This window comes from Wyeomyia smithii, chromosome 2 (genome assembly GCF_029784165.1).
Source record: "Wyeomyia smithii strain HCP4-BCI-WySm-NY-G18 chromosome 2, ASM2978416v1, whole genome shotgun sequence".
NCBI lineage: Eukaryota > Metazoa > Arthropoda > Insecta > Diptera > Culicidae > Wyeomyia > Wyeomyia smithii.
Window position 1 is genome coordinate 169,579,237 of NC_073695.1, and position 15,473 is coordinate 169,594,709.

The following is a 15,473-nucleotide window of genomic DNA, read 5'->3' on the forward strand; positions in this document are numbered from 1 at the left end:
TACTTGAGCGGTAGCAAACCTATTCGCTTTTTTTTTCATTTAAATATATTTACTATGCCATTGTGATTTATTTTAAATCAACTGCGTCTCAAATCTAGTTTTCATTGACAGAACAACATTTTAAACCCTTTTGGAGTTTATATCATTATTGATTATAACGTAAGATTCCAAGAAAGATTTTTGTTTTATTAACCACGTTATTTCGTTATTTCGCCGTTCGGTGGTTTTCTGTGACCGAGACAAACCGGAAGGAAACGATAGAATATTAAATAATCAGTTCAATACGACTCAAAATAAGTCAGTCTTAGAGCATTTGAAGGCTTACTAATTAACATGTAAAGATGATTTTTACGTTGAAATACTATATTGACTTTGGGTTTTTATTAAATAATTTATTTCAGGTCGCACCAGTTTGACGTATTTAATTTTATTGCAATATTGCATAAGAAACTATAGTGAATCATACAAAATTTTTCGCGGAACTCGGGAATCCCGGGATCCCGGGAATCAATATTTCTGTTCCCGGGATCCGGGAATCCCGGGAAAAGCTATTTCCCGGGAAATCGTTCCCGGGATTGCAAACCCTGACCTTAAGCACATCACCGTCTATAAAGATTTGAGCTGGAAGGCTGATGTTGTTCTCCTTAAAGCCTCTCGCTTGCATGTATTTTGTTTTCGACGCATTTATCCGCAGTCCGATCCGTCCAGCTTCGGCTTTCAGTCGGGCGTAAGTCTCCTCCACCGTCGCAAAGTTACGTGATATGATGTCGAAGTCATCCGCGAAGCCCAGAAGCTGAACAGACCTTGTGAAAATCGTACCCCTCGTGTACCCCTCAAGGGCGAAGTTAAACAGCAAACAGGAAAGTCCATCACCTTGTCTCAACCCTCTGCGCGATTCAAAGGGACTCGAGAGTATCCCCGAAACACGCACGTAGCACATCACTCGCGCCATGGTGGCTCTGATCAATCGAGTCAGTTTATCCGGAAATCCGTTGCCGTGCATGATCTGCCATAGCTGTTCTCGATCGACTGTATCATAGGCCGCCGTGAAGTCAATGAAGATGTGATGTGTGGGCACGTTGTACTCGCGACATTTCTGTAAGATCTGACGAATTGAGAAGATCTGGTCCGTGGTGGCACGTGCTCCCATGAAACCAGCTTGGTACTGACCCACGAACCTCCTGGTTAAAGGTGATAGACGACGGAACAGGATCTGTGATAGTATTTTGTAGGCGGCATTGATAAGCCAGATACCGCGGTAGTTGCGGCACTCCAGCTTGTCGCTCTTCTTGTAGATGGGACAGACGACTCCCTACATCCACTCGTCTGGTAGTTTTCCCTCCTCCCAAATCCTGGAAATGACCCAGTGCAGCGCTCTAGCCAGTGTCTTTCTTCCATGTTTCAAGAGCTTGCTCGGTAGTCCGTCTTTGCCTGCGGCTTTGTTGTTTTTCAGCTTCCCGATCTCATAAAGAACTTCATGAATATCAGGGGCTGGTACTCGGTCATCCGCTGCGGCACATAGCCTCTGCGGGACTGGTTTACCTTCTCATAGAACTTCCGCGTTTCACTGGTACGGTACAGCTGCTCCAGCTCCTCATGTACACGATCCTCTTGCTGGCGCTTCTTTCGTCTAAGAATCGTGGTCATGTCGTTCCGTGCCCGTTTGCAATTGGCCTTGTTCTCTCTCGTTGACCTGTCCAGGTCTGGTTCTTCTCATTCACCGCTGCCTTGCACTCCCCGTCATACCAGTCGTTTCTGCCACTCGGTGCTTCCACTCCTAGTGTCGCCGTTGCGGTCTCCCCGATAGCTGTGCGAATGCTGCACCAGCCTTCTTCGAGAGGCAATGCGCCCAGCCCCTCCGCCGTGAGTAGCACCGCTTCAAGCTGTTGCGCGTATTCCTCCGCAGCCTAGGAGTTCCGGAGCTGCTTAATGTTGAGCCACGGGGTTCCAAGCCAATATCCGCACCGCGATAGGTACGTACGTTTGTAATGTCTGAGAAGAACCGGCCGTCGATGAGAACATGGTCAATTTGATTTGGATGTCCTTACGGGGAAAGAAGGTACTTCGGACTACCAATCCTCGGGAAGCTGCGAAGTTGACGCATCGCTGGCCGTTATCGTTCGTCACGGTGTGCAGGCTATGCGGGCCGATCACCGGCTTGTATATTTCTTCCCTGCCGATCTGCGCGTTCATGTCCCCGATGACGATCTTGATGTCTTTAACCGAGCAGCTATCGTAGAGTTTCTCCAGCTGTGCGTAGAACTCTTCTTTCTCTACATCGGGTTTTCCTTCGTGAGGGCAGTGCACATTGAGGATAGTGTAGTTGTAGCACCGGCCTTTTATTCTCAACAAACACAACCTGTTGCTGATCGCCTGCCACTTGGTCACACGAGTCTGCATCCTGCCCAGCACTATAAAGCCGGTACAGCTCATACAGCTCGTACCCGCCGCTCTGGTAGTACTGTGCCCTGCGGCCACAAGTCCTCCGTACCTTCTCTCCTTTCCGGCAAAGCTCCTGGAGCGCAACGATGTCGAAGTGGCGGGGTTCTAGCAGATCCAGCAGAATCCGGTTGCCACCCGGGGCGTTTAGCGATCTACAGTTCCATGTACCGAGCTTCCAATCGTCGTCCTTATTTCGTCGCCTAGGCCGTTGCCAATTGTTCCGGTCCGTATTCAATTCTTGATTGTTCGTAGTATTTTATTGTTTCGGCATGCTGCCTCACTAGGGCTGCAGATGCCTAGTCTCGCGACGGGGCTGCCGTTGATCATGTGTCGCCATGTGGTTAAAGTCATTCCTGTGTGGTGAAACAAGTCATGTTCAGCCTGCTTCACGATATGGTATACCGCAGGAAAACTCTCTAAGACCACCACTCTTTTGATATAGACATCGATGTTTCAATATTCCGCAATAACACAATGAGCGTTTTGAATAGTTTTTACTACAACTGAAACAAAGTCAAAAAAGAACACAAATAATTAAAACTGAAACACTTGTTAGGAGTGTTTATAAATTATTACCTATTTGCCGATTTTCATATTACGTGTCACGCTCGCACCGCATCCACTCAACGTTTGTTCACATTATCATTCAGTGTATTTTTATAACTCTTAAGTTTGCAGGTAATTAATTTAAAAGCTAGCTGCTTCCGTCACAGGGCCACACAACGCACAAAACAAATTGTTTCCGCTTTTTAAATATACAACAAATCGATCCGACATTTTCATTTTCGAAAGGCACGGTACCTAAAACATTTAACTTAATGGTTTGCCTGCTAGCCCCGATCGGTGCCATTTATACTGTAAACCGTAAAAGCTTTTTAAATCTGTTAACCAATCCAATTAACATCAAAATCTCAACCAATGTCACTCCGCCATCACATCGTCATCAGCCATTCCTTGTGACTCCAGCAGTGCAATCTGCACATTAAAGGAAGACTGGTAATTAAATTTTTACATCTAGATACACCGCATCGGGAAAAAACTTTGATCAGCCTCTGTCAGTGTCATATCAAAATGTACAACAACTGAAGAGCAAGCACATTGGATTTGCCTGTGATTTCTTTGCAGCCATCGCAAATATGCGGGGTTCCCTTCCGAAAAACGAAACAAGTGTATGTAGGTACATCCGACCTCGAATCCGTAGGATAAAATATTAGAATTTGATTTGAATAAATGAAAAGCTTCTAAAACACTCTAAAGTAGTACCAGTTTTCTTTCGTCCACCATGTTCGAACAGAATTTAGTAAAGTGGCAAGAGGGTGAGGGTGAGAAATGTCGTAACAAAATGGAGTGAAGGAAAGGATGGATCCATACTAGCTGCTACTACTGTTGATAGGTAAAAATTGTATATAATGTAACATACCGTCGAGTAATGAGTTTGAATAAAAAACATTAAAAATTAGTTAAATGTTGGGCTCTTTACGAGCAGGTCAATTTGATTGTTATCCTGGGACTTATTTAGAGTCCACAGACAAGAATGACGGTTACATGTTACATGTTCCTTTAGTCCACGTATTGGAGACAAAGGTTGACTCACTTCAAAGTACATTATCGGCGAGTCTGAACCGCAACTAGAAATTTTATTTCAAAATATGCAGTAGTTTCGACGCTCCCGCTAGCGTTTATCGAGAAAAAAAGAAAAAATCAACGTCGCATGCCAATGTTCTGGAAAAGGCTGTGGACCCGGCTCTTCTGGATCTCCACGGGATGGATCATTACGTCCTTCAATAGGACGCTAAACCGGTATACACGGCGAATATCGTTCAAGCGTGGTTCCGGAAGAATTTGAATGATTTTATCGATAAGAATTTGTGGGCCTCAATCCCCTGGACTTTTATCTAGCCGTAAATGCTGGCCAAGCATTTTTGCTAATACATTTTTAAAATGTATTCGAACTTATCGAATACCCTGCAAATACGTTAAATTGCAGTTTACCTTTGTCTCGTGCTACCGCCAAAGTTATTTATGATATCGTTTATTTGGAAGATTTTTGCAAAAGTTCCGTGATGCAAGTTTCAAATGAATTTTAGTGGCACATAAATATATTGATAACGACAGAGTTGGATTAATGGGGGGCCTCCATGAATTAAAAAAAAAACTATTCTGTTGCATTTCGTATTTTTTCCTTTCTCCTAGAAAGGTATAGCAATCACTGGCAAAACCGAAGGTATGAAAGTGCTCCAAGGGGGCGAATGGCATATATCACTCGACTCAGTTCGACGAGCTGAGCATTTTCTGTACGTGTGTATGTGCAACTTTCGATTTCATAGATGGCTGGACCGATTTTCATAAAATTATTTTGAAATGAGAGTCTAGTGCGTTTTTTTTTGTTCTGATGAAAGTCTAAATTTTTATGTTGGAGAAAAAAAAACAATTGCACCATCTTTATTGAAATGGGATGCAAAAAACGTTAAAAAGTATTTAAATAGCGGAAATGTTCGGTTTCATCATTCATGTACGTCATCATAATGTATGGATATCTCCTAACAGCGTTAGGAGCGGTAGGATTAAGATTTCAGGATTGGGCATTTCTACCGTTTCGGGATCTTCTTGTACTCCCTCTAGACACGGCGTTAACCCGTTTCTTTCGGGTTTTGGAAGTCTTTGTCAATTCATGTAGCAAATGAACACGACTTTTGTCAAGTTTTTGGCTAATAGCTTGGTTATCTGCTGTTTAGGGTTCTGATGGTAACTGAGGAAGTTTATTCCATATTTCGTGGCCGCTTGACGAAGGGACAGTTTGTTCTATGTAACATTCTTGCTGCTTGCGTCAAGCAAAGTGAATCCGGTGTTTTGTACGAACTTGTAATAACATTCTTCGAGGTTCGTGGGCTGTACTGGGTCAGTAGTGAAGCATTTTAAGTTTGCATGGTGAATATAAGGAATGCCGTAAGGCGTCGTACACAAATTACGTAACGCTGAAATCCAGCTTTTAGACCCTCTCCTTCCTATGGAATGACAAGTTACGTTCATTATGACTCCCTTCTCCGAAACGCTAAACCCCTAAAAAAATTTCGATTTTAAAGGTAAATCACAGTTACGTAACTGGTTTAACTACCCCTCCCCCATATGTAACAATAAGTAACGCAAACTCAACCCCCCTTCCCCCTTCAAAGTGGAACAAAATGGCTTCCATTGGTAAAGTTTTTTGGCACTCGTAAATGCTCTGAACATGAGCCTCCATTTTGAATTTTTTCGTAACAAACTGAAAGTACTTATTGCTTCTAACCCAGAAATGGGCTTAGAAGACTTGTTTACAACTGAACTATCCGAGAAAATTCTTTTACATGATTTTTTAATGTTATCAAAGACTTGTAATAACATTCTTCAAGCTCAGAAGTTTTGTTTCTATTCGCCCCGCTGTTTTTACGGTACTGGAGGAATTGAGTGTTGATCATATAATGGATAAGTTTTCTGATCGAGAAACCTTGTAAAAAGATGTTTTGAAAATTTCTAACCAACTTTTATTAGGTTCTCCAAGACAAATAAAGGTTTTATATACGTACAGTTAAAAAAAGGTTTTTGCTTCATTTTGGGGCCCCCACAACCGTAAATCCGGCTCTGGATAACGATATCTGTGAACTATACACTAACATTAAAACTGTGACACTTAAAAAAGTGCGTTTTATTCCACAACATCCATTTTTTATGATAAAACCCTGGCATGATAATTATTGTCCAATTAAATTTGTAATACCGAGAATTAAATTTGCAATACCGAGAATGCACTAAGAAAGCATCGATTCGTTATCAGCCTCCTCGGACAAAGAGATTCAAAGGCAGGGAAAGCCAGATCGAGCGGCCAATCTTAACGGTTCGTAGTTGAGTCAACATACATTCAACACATCCCACTCTCCAAGCTTTAGGGACGACAACAAAACGAAGATCAGTTGCCATGGAAACCAGCTTTTCTATGCGAAAATGCGCCCGCTGTCTCCAGCTCCCAGTCTATATTACAAGAGGGCGAATATAGTGAATGATGTAAAAAAGAGGGTAAAAAATATAAACAACCCATGTCACAGTGTTAGAATGAGAATGATTTGCCTTCAACGGTACCTCGCGGCACTTGGGTTGTACAGAACAGTTCATTCTTTACGCATAGCTCATCATACACAAAAATACAACATCCCCTTCCACATAGAAAAAAAAACTATGCTACTAAGGACAGGTCCAGGGCATTAGTCGTGTCTCGCCAAAGAGAACAAGGTATCTTACAGAATCCAAACGACGCGGACTTGCTGTGGAAAATGTACTTGGCTTCCAGTAGAAATGTTTGCTAAATAAATATTCACCCCTACAATATATATGCGCTATATTAAGGGTGTTTAAAAGTGGGTGGCTCGAGTAAATATGGCAGCCAACACCAAAGCTCGACACGTAGGGTGCCGCGTTGCTATAGCGACACCATCATCGGTTGGTCCTGAGCCGAAGCAAGAGAGATTGGTCCCAGCTACTACCGTAGAACGTTCTTTTTTACGTCGTCTTCGTCGTTGTTCTCATCGTTGTCAGTAGCACTCTTTTCCTCTGTGCTTCGCCATTGTCCCGACTATGGCAACATAGAATCACTTTAATTTCTCACCAAGAACATGAAAGGTCGTCGCTAAAATATTCGGGCTAGGATAAACAAAACTTTTTTTACTATTTTTGCTGTTCATAACAAGATACAAACCATGTATAACGACTGATCAAACTGTTGAAAAGCAATTGTAAGTCGAAAAAGTAATAAAAATATTTTAAGTTGATCTAGAATGTTTAAAATTATTTTAGTGCCTAAAATAACACTGGTCGACAAAATGAAAAATTCTAAAAGCTCAAACCGGTAAAAATAAAAGCTTATATCTTCAGAATTTTGGTGCCTCTGCCCATAACCAAAACGCGTCAACTTACGTGAGAGTGTCATTTAGAATTTGCTCGTCGGGTTCATCGCTTAAACATTATGTTTACGAGAAAACTCATTAAAGTCTCTAAAAAAAAGGTAATGACTAGGGACACCAAAATTCACAGAAATAATTGGATAGCTATAATCTTTCATTTTTTTCCGATTTGAGCTTTGAACTGTGTTGACCAGTGTAATCAATGGGCATGTCAGAAGTAGTAAACATTATCTAATTATTGCAGTCACGACGAAAAGAAGTAGAAAAAAGGGTTAAGAAACAATTTGACGATTTTCACTAAAAACTCAATTTGTATGCACTACTTTAAATTTCTTGCCTTTTTAGTAGATCAAATATAAAAGAAAATAAATACTGTTTACCCTTATTGAATGCAATAAAGCAAAGCAAAGCCTTGGTGCTACATTCCGATTCGGAACTTGACCATCTGTTTACCATACACAGACTTCGCAGCTTAACCGTTAAGTGTACATGCCAATTGCGGGGCTAGCGCTACGATCCTACTGACACTAACGGTCTCTCCCGAGTCAGGACTCGAACCTACGACGACTGGCTTGTTAGGCCAGCATCGTACCTCGAGACCAGCTGGGGAGGTTATTGAATGCAGTAAATGTTTACAAATTATGTTAAATTCACCGCTTACCAAATTGTAATGCTTTAAATTGCACTTCTGCAAATGTGTCAGAAAAAATCACAGGAGGGTTGTGTGCAAAGCCACGACCGCAAGGTTGAAGTAGAATACTCTTACACAGCTCTACTTACGGCTGTACGTTAACCTACGGCCGGGTGAATCGGTTCGCGCCGCTTATCGCGTTTAGCCTGGCAGAGGCCTTATGCGCACGGCCAACACAATAGAAAGGTGTTTTCACATTGAAAATTAGACACGACTTTACTGGAGTAAGTGTTGGCAAATGCATCTACCGCTAACACCGCCGCTATCGTACGAAAGCGCGTCGTTTCATGTTACCATACTGCTACTGGTACCCAAAACTGTTATCTCTTCAAATTAAGTATTTCATTCGTCTTCAAAAGAACAACTGTTCAATTACATATCGGATAGAATGCAATCGCATCTCTGTAATATTACCGACAGTAATATTCTTCTGAACAAAATGATCCAAATTTTCCATTAGAGGAAGTGCCGGCTGATGTACGGCAAAAATCAGACAGACGTAACCCGGACGGTCCATCCAGCTCACCTTCCGACTAATGAATGTGGCTAATTTTCCCAGAAACACTCTTTTATAGCCGAAGGGTGCTACGAAAAAGGCCACGCCACGTTGTTCCATTCCCTAATGTTCTTCAGACAAATTATTCCACAATTCGCATATGATTTTTGTATCCAGCGAATAAACACTGATGGTGCTCGCATACACGCAACGGTTTTAACCCTTATCTTATTTCGGTTTGTAACATCAAGCGATTTCGTTTGCTCGCTGTTGCGTGTTGCATCATGTTGCAACTTTGCAGCTGGGAGATGACGAAATTCTGTTCATGCTGATTGATTGAATCGACTTCATATTAGCTCTGCATAGTCGAACTAACTGCTTTTGTGAATGCGTTCTAACAGGGCAGTTTATTATTCAAAGTCGGTTATGCTGATCGCAGCCTTTGCGCTGCCCCTACAGTGAGGGTTTACGAAATAAAGTGAAAATTAGACAACTACAACAGAATTTGATTGCATCCCGCACAGAATGTGTGCTTGTGCTGATGCCAGAAAATTATTAACCTTCAATTATTTGTTTATTTGCCTTGAAAAAGGCACTTTGCGGTTCAAAATCGGTTGCTGATCGCAACCTTTGAGCTGCCTCAACAGTGGGGGAATTAAGATACACGGACAACATGCACTGTGGAAGCTATTTCACATTCAGTAAATTAGACGGGCGCGACAGTTTTAAATTGCTATGATCCAACACAGAATGCTTGCACAGAATGCTGCCCCAACATGGGGGGAATAATGGCAGTCTGGCGACACACGCTGAGAAGAACCTCGCTGCTCCTAAGACGTGGTGACCAACCACAGGGCTAGCGCTGCTGCTAAGGAAGGACGACTGCTGTTGTCGCTGTCTAGAACTATTATGAGCGGCTTCGGCTGAAACAGGCTCTTATATAGGCCAAATAGCATGTTTTCAATTGCAAGGTATATGATTCTGTCGACCGTGCTTGGGAAGCAATCATATAACGACCAACCAGAGATCGAATTTTTCGTTTTGACAAGGCTTGACTATTTTCAATAGTACAATAGTACGAATAATAAAATTACAATTATCTTCTTTTGGGAAGAATCTTAGAAGATTTTCCAATCTATTGCTACAATAACGAAGGAAATCCATCGAATACTAATCGATTTATTAGCATTTGAAATTGGACATATTTTTCACTTTTTTCGGTTTCAGATTTTCATTTCACATCCCTATGTAGCCGAACTTCCTGAGAGAAGTATTCTACTTCAAAAATAATATAATTTTGAAATATTAATTTGTGCAAAGTTGTATTTTACTGTGTTTAACATTTTTATCCTAATGATCATAATCATGAGTTGACTTCCACTTAATCAATTCAACAGAAGAGGGTGATCAACATGAAACCGCATAATAAAACCCTTATGGTACATAGGTACCGATTAGTAACTCGATCTTCTATTTATTATACACGGACTTTGCAGCCAACTGTTATGTGTTCACGACAATTACGGGGCTAGCGCTACAATCCTACTGGATTAACAGTCTCCCCCAAGCCGAGACTCGAACTTACAACGACTGGCTTGCTAGGCTAGGCTAGGGGCCGTTCAATAATTACTCAAGCAAATTAGAGGAGAGGGGGTGTGTGTAATTTTCTTACGTTATCTTACAAGGTGGGGAGGGGAATGAATTGATTATCTTACGTAAGAAAAACATTGTTAATGCAGCTGTTCAAATAGCCATGTTCATTAAAGTGTGGACGGTAAAATTCATAAAAGGTAAATTACGGAAGAACTCTAATTAAGGGCAGAAGAGGTAGCGAAGTATAGTGCTTGCTTCAGGATGAGGAAACTGGAGCTCAGACGTGGAGTGGATTAACCCATTCCCGGCGGGTGATGCCATATGGCATCCCCTGACATTCAAACTTTGATTAGAGTTCAACAATTAAACTTGAAAAATCGTCCGCTGATTCAGTATTTTTAGACTGATTGGTTTTCCATATTCAATAACGTTTGTGGTAATTGTGCATATAGTTGATTACTAATACGAATTTAAAGCTCATTGAGTGCGTCTTGAACTGTCCTACAGGTTTTCAGTTGCTTGTGGACTGGACTTTGACTGTCTATAGCTTCAAAGTTTGTGTTTTGTCAGTGTGTCTTTTAAAGACCACCTGAAAATTATTTCCCATCAGTCTTTCTCAAGACTACCTACTTTTGAATTTAATATTTGTTTTAACTTTTTTCGTATCACCTGAAATGGCAGGACGAAAAAAGAAACCTCGCATCGCTGCGGGGAGGAAAAGAGAGGCATCTCTTTCTGACACTTCGAGTGTCTGTAGTGACAATCCTTTTGATATTTTGCCTGAGCAAGAAGCTGGTGAAATGGAAGTTATTAATAATGAAAATGTAAAATCTTTAAAAAAGGAGAAAGTTCCACCTATTGAGGTAACTATTTCTTCTGAATTTAATATATTCAAAAAGGAACTTTCAACGTTTGTTTCTGACGTTAAAGTTACCTATCAAATTGGCCGTAGAGGTGAATGCCGCTTATTAGCCGACTCAATAAAGGATCGTGATCGTCTTGTTCAGTATTTAACTGACAAGATGTACAAATTTTTTACATATGACACCAAGAACGCCAAGCCGTTCAAGGTTGTCTTGAAAGGTCTCACCAACGATCAAACCGTTGATGAGATCAAACTTACTTTAACAGAATTACTTGGTATAGCCCCTACCCAAGTAATTCTAATGAAACAAAAATCACGAGGCGAAAACAGTCAGCGAACTGGAATTTCCCTTGTAAACTATTTAATTCATTTTAACCGCAGTGAGGTTAATAACTTACTTTTTTTTGAAAAAGCACATGCTTTATTTAACGTGCGTGTAAAATGGGAAGCTTATAGAAAGTTTGGCGGAGGTGAAAAGCATATCACCCAATGCCGTATTTGCCAACGTTATGGCCATGGTTCAAAGTTCTGTAACATGGACCAAAAATGCCTGATTTGTGGAGACTCTTCTCACAAAAATGACACATGTCCTGTGAAAGAGAGTAAAAATTTTCGCTGTGCGAATTGTAACGGCAACCATATGTCGAATTTTAATCAATGCCCAGTCCGTTTAGCAATTGTTAAGGCAAGGCAAGGTAAACAAAATTCAATTTCCCATTTAAAACAAGCTTCAAACCAAAATTCTCCAAGCGTACCAGTGACGCATAGTTTACCTACTCCTTTGCATACCCGTTTAACATATGCACAGGTTACAGGTAGTTCGAACATTCTACCGCCTAATGTTGGTAGTTCGAAAATGACCGTTAATATGGGTAAGCAAAACACGCTAGAAAATAATAGTACACCTATTACCCCAGCTAATATTACTACCGAAAATATTTTTTCTAATGTCAACTGCCTGGGGCCTATTACGGCAGGTAAACTTTCTTTTCTGCAACAGGCAATGTTCGATCTTATGGACGCCATGTTGCAGGCAAAATCAATGTTTGAAGCCATTTAAATAGGCACAAATTTTACTAATAAAATTGTTTCTAATTTAAAATTTAGCAATGATTTTAAATAAAACAATTAAAATATTAAATTGGAATGCTCGCTCATTGAAAGCCAATGAGAATGAGCTTTTTAATTTTTTAACAGTAAATAATGTGCATATTGCAATTATTACTGAAACATTTTTGAAACCTAACATGAAATTAAAATATGATCCCAATAACGTGATTCATAGATATGATAGGATTCAGGGTTCCGGCGGTGGAGTTGCAATTGTTATTTATCGCCGAATCAAACATTGTGCTCTTACCCATCTTGAGACGAAAGTTATTGAAACTTTGGGAATTGAAGTTCAAACTGAACTTGGGATTTTATTTATTGCCGCAGCATATTTACCATTTCAATGTACACGCGAGCACAAAAATTATTTGAAAGGTGATTTACAAAAACTCACCAGAAATCGTTCGAAATTTTTTATAATCGGCGACTTTAACGCTAAACATCGATCATGAAATAACTCTCAAAGTAATTCTAATGGCAAAATTTTATTCAATGATTGTTCTTCAGGATACTATTCTATTTTGTCTCCGAATAGTCCTACATGCTTTTCTTCTGTAAGAAACCCTTCAACAATTGGTTTGGTGCTTACAGATCAAAGTCATGTATGAAGTGATTTGATCACACATGCTGACATTGATTCTGACCATCTTCCAATAACTTTTTTCTTTATCACATGAATCAGTTTTAAACCCTATGAGCTCTGTTTTTAATTATAACAAGGCTAATTGGGAAAGATACAAAACTCATATTGAGAGAAATTTCAATAATGAGCTTGATTTGCAAAACGAAGTGAATATTGATTCCGCTTTGGAAGCATTAAAATGTGCAATTGTTGATGCCAGGAATTATTCTGTTCCAAAGGCTCAAGTGAAATTTGATTCACCAATAATTGACGAAAATCTTCAACTACTAATTCGTTTAAAAAATGTCCGCAGACGTCAATATCAACGTTCTCGTGACCCTGTTTTTAAAACTATTTATAAAGATTTACAGAAAGAGATTAAACATAGATTTACTCTTCTGAGAAATCAAAATTTTGAGACTAAAGTTGAAAAATTGAAACCATATTCAAAACCCTTTGGAAGCTGTCGAAGATTCTTAAGAAACCTTCAAAGCCTATTCCAGTTTTAAAAGATGGTGAACGTTTTCTTGTATCCAATGAACAAAAGGCTCAAAGACTTGCTCAGCAGTTTGAGAGTGTTCATAACTCAAATTTGAATTTTGTGAGTCCAATTGAAAATGAAGTCACACGTCAATTTGATTTATTTTAATCCCAGAATTTTTTACCTGCAGAAATAATTGAAACTAACTTGAATGAGATTAAAAATTTCAAAAATATGAAAGCACCTGGTGACGATGGAATCTTTAATATACTAATCAAACATCTCCCTGAGAGCACAATGAAATTTTTAGTGAAAATTTTCAATTGCTGCTTCAAAATTGCATATTTTCCCAAATTATGGAAAAATGCAAAAATTACTCCAATTTTAAAACCGGATAAGAACCCAGCTGAAGTTTCAAGTTATCGACCAATCAGTTTGCTTTCTTCAATAAGTAAACTGTTTGACTATGTCACACATCAACGAAAATTCAATTTTTGCAAATGAACAGTTTGGATTTCGCCATGGGCATTCCACAACTCATCAATTGCTCAGAGTTACTAATATGATACGAGCTAACAAATCTGAAGGTTATTCCACTGGAGCTGCTCTTTTAGACATAGAAAAAGCATTCGACAGTGTTTGGCATAAAGGTTTGATTGCGAAATTGCAAACTTTTAATTTTCCAATTTTCCTAATCAAAATTTTGAAAAATTATCTTACTGATCGAACTCTGCAGGTTGTCTATCAGAATTCAATATCTGATAGATTTCCTGTCAGAGCAGGTGTGCCTCAAGGTTCTGTCTTGGGCCCAGTCCTGTATAACATATTCACTTCAGATCTTCCTGATTTGCCTCCAGGATGCACAAAGTCATTGTTCTGCGATGACACAAGCATTTCCGTAAAAGGAAAAAGCCTTCGTGTCATATGCAGTCGATTGCAGAAAAGTTTAGATATTTTTTCTTCCTACTTGCAAAAGTGGAAAATCTCTCCCAATGCTTCTAAAACTCAAATGATAATTTTTCCTCATAAGCCTAGGGCTTCTTTCCTCAAGCCAAACAATAATCACGTTGTCAAGATGAATGGGGTTATCTTAAGTTGGTCTGACAAGGTTAAGTACTTGGGACTAATTTACGATAAAAAACTTATTTTCAAAGAGCACATTGAGAGTATACAAGCCAAGTGCATCAAATATACGAGATGTTTATATCTCTCAGTTGGTCTCGAGGTACGATGCTGGCCTAACAAGCCAGTTGTCGTAGGTTCGAGTCTTGTCTCGGGAGAGACTGTTAGTGTCAGTAGGATCGTAGCGCTAGCCACGCAATTGTCCTGTACACTAAAACAGTTGGCTGCGAAGTCTGTGTAGAATAAACAGAAGGTCAAGTTCCGAATCGGAATGTAGCACCTAGGCTTTGCTTTGCTTTATATCCTCTCATTAACAGAAATTCTAAACTTTGTTTAAAAAACAAACTTTTGATTTACAAACAAATTTTTAGACCAGCAATGCTTCATGCTGTACCGATCTGGTCAAGTTGCTGTTCAACAAGGAAGAAAACGCTTCAAAGGATTCAGAATAAAATTCTGAAAATTATTTGGAAGCGTCCTTCTTGGTTTGGTACACTCGAATTACATAGACTTACTGGTGTTGAACCATTAGAAGCTTTGTCAAATAAAATTATTAACAATTTTCGACAAAAATCGTTGCAATCCTCAATTGCTACGATAAGCTCTCTTTATAGCCAATAAGTTAGCATTTAAGTTAGTTGTAAGTTTACTTTCCTTTCTTGACAAGTAGGTTTAAATCCCTACGAATGATAAGTCCTAATTGCGAAAGCAAACAAATCCTAACAATTAAAATTACAAATTACTAACAGTGTTGAGTTTAGAGCGGGGGCCTAGTGTGGTTGGTAACGTCTCCGCCAACCACGCTCGACGCCTGGGTTCGTATCCCACCGCCGACATAGGTGTCGATGGTTGTGAGGTGGCGTGATCCACTCACAACCAACCCAAACTGGTCTAGATTCAATCCTAGCCGACACCGGGAGATTTTCTGAGGCGAAAAATCTCTGGGATCACGCCTTCCATCGCATAAGGAAGTAAAGCCGTTGGCGCCGGTCCGTTAATAAACGGGTCGTGAGTTAGGGACCTGGGTGTGGAGTCGCCTCCCTGGGCGTCGGTAATTGGCCACAACAGTGGCGGAAATAGACCGACGGAAAATAAGCGAGAATAAAAAAAACAGTGTTGA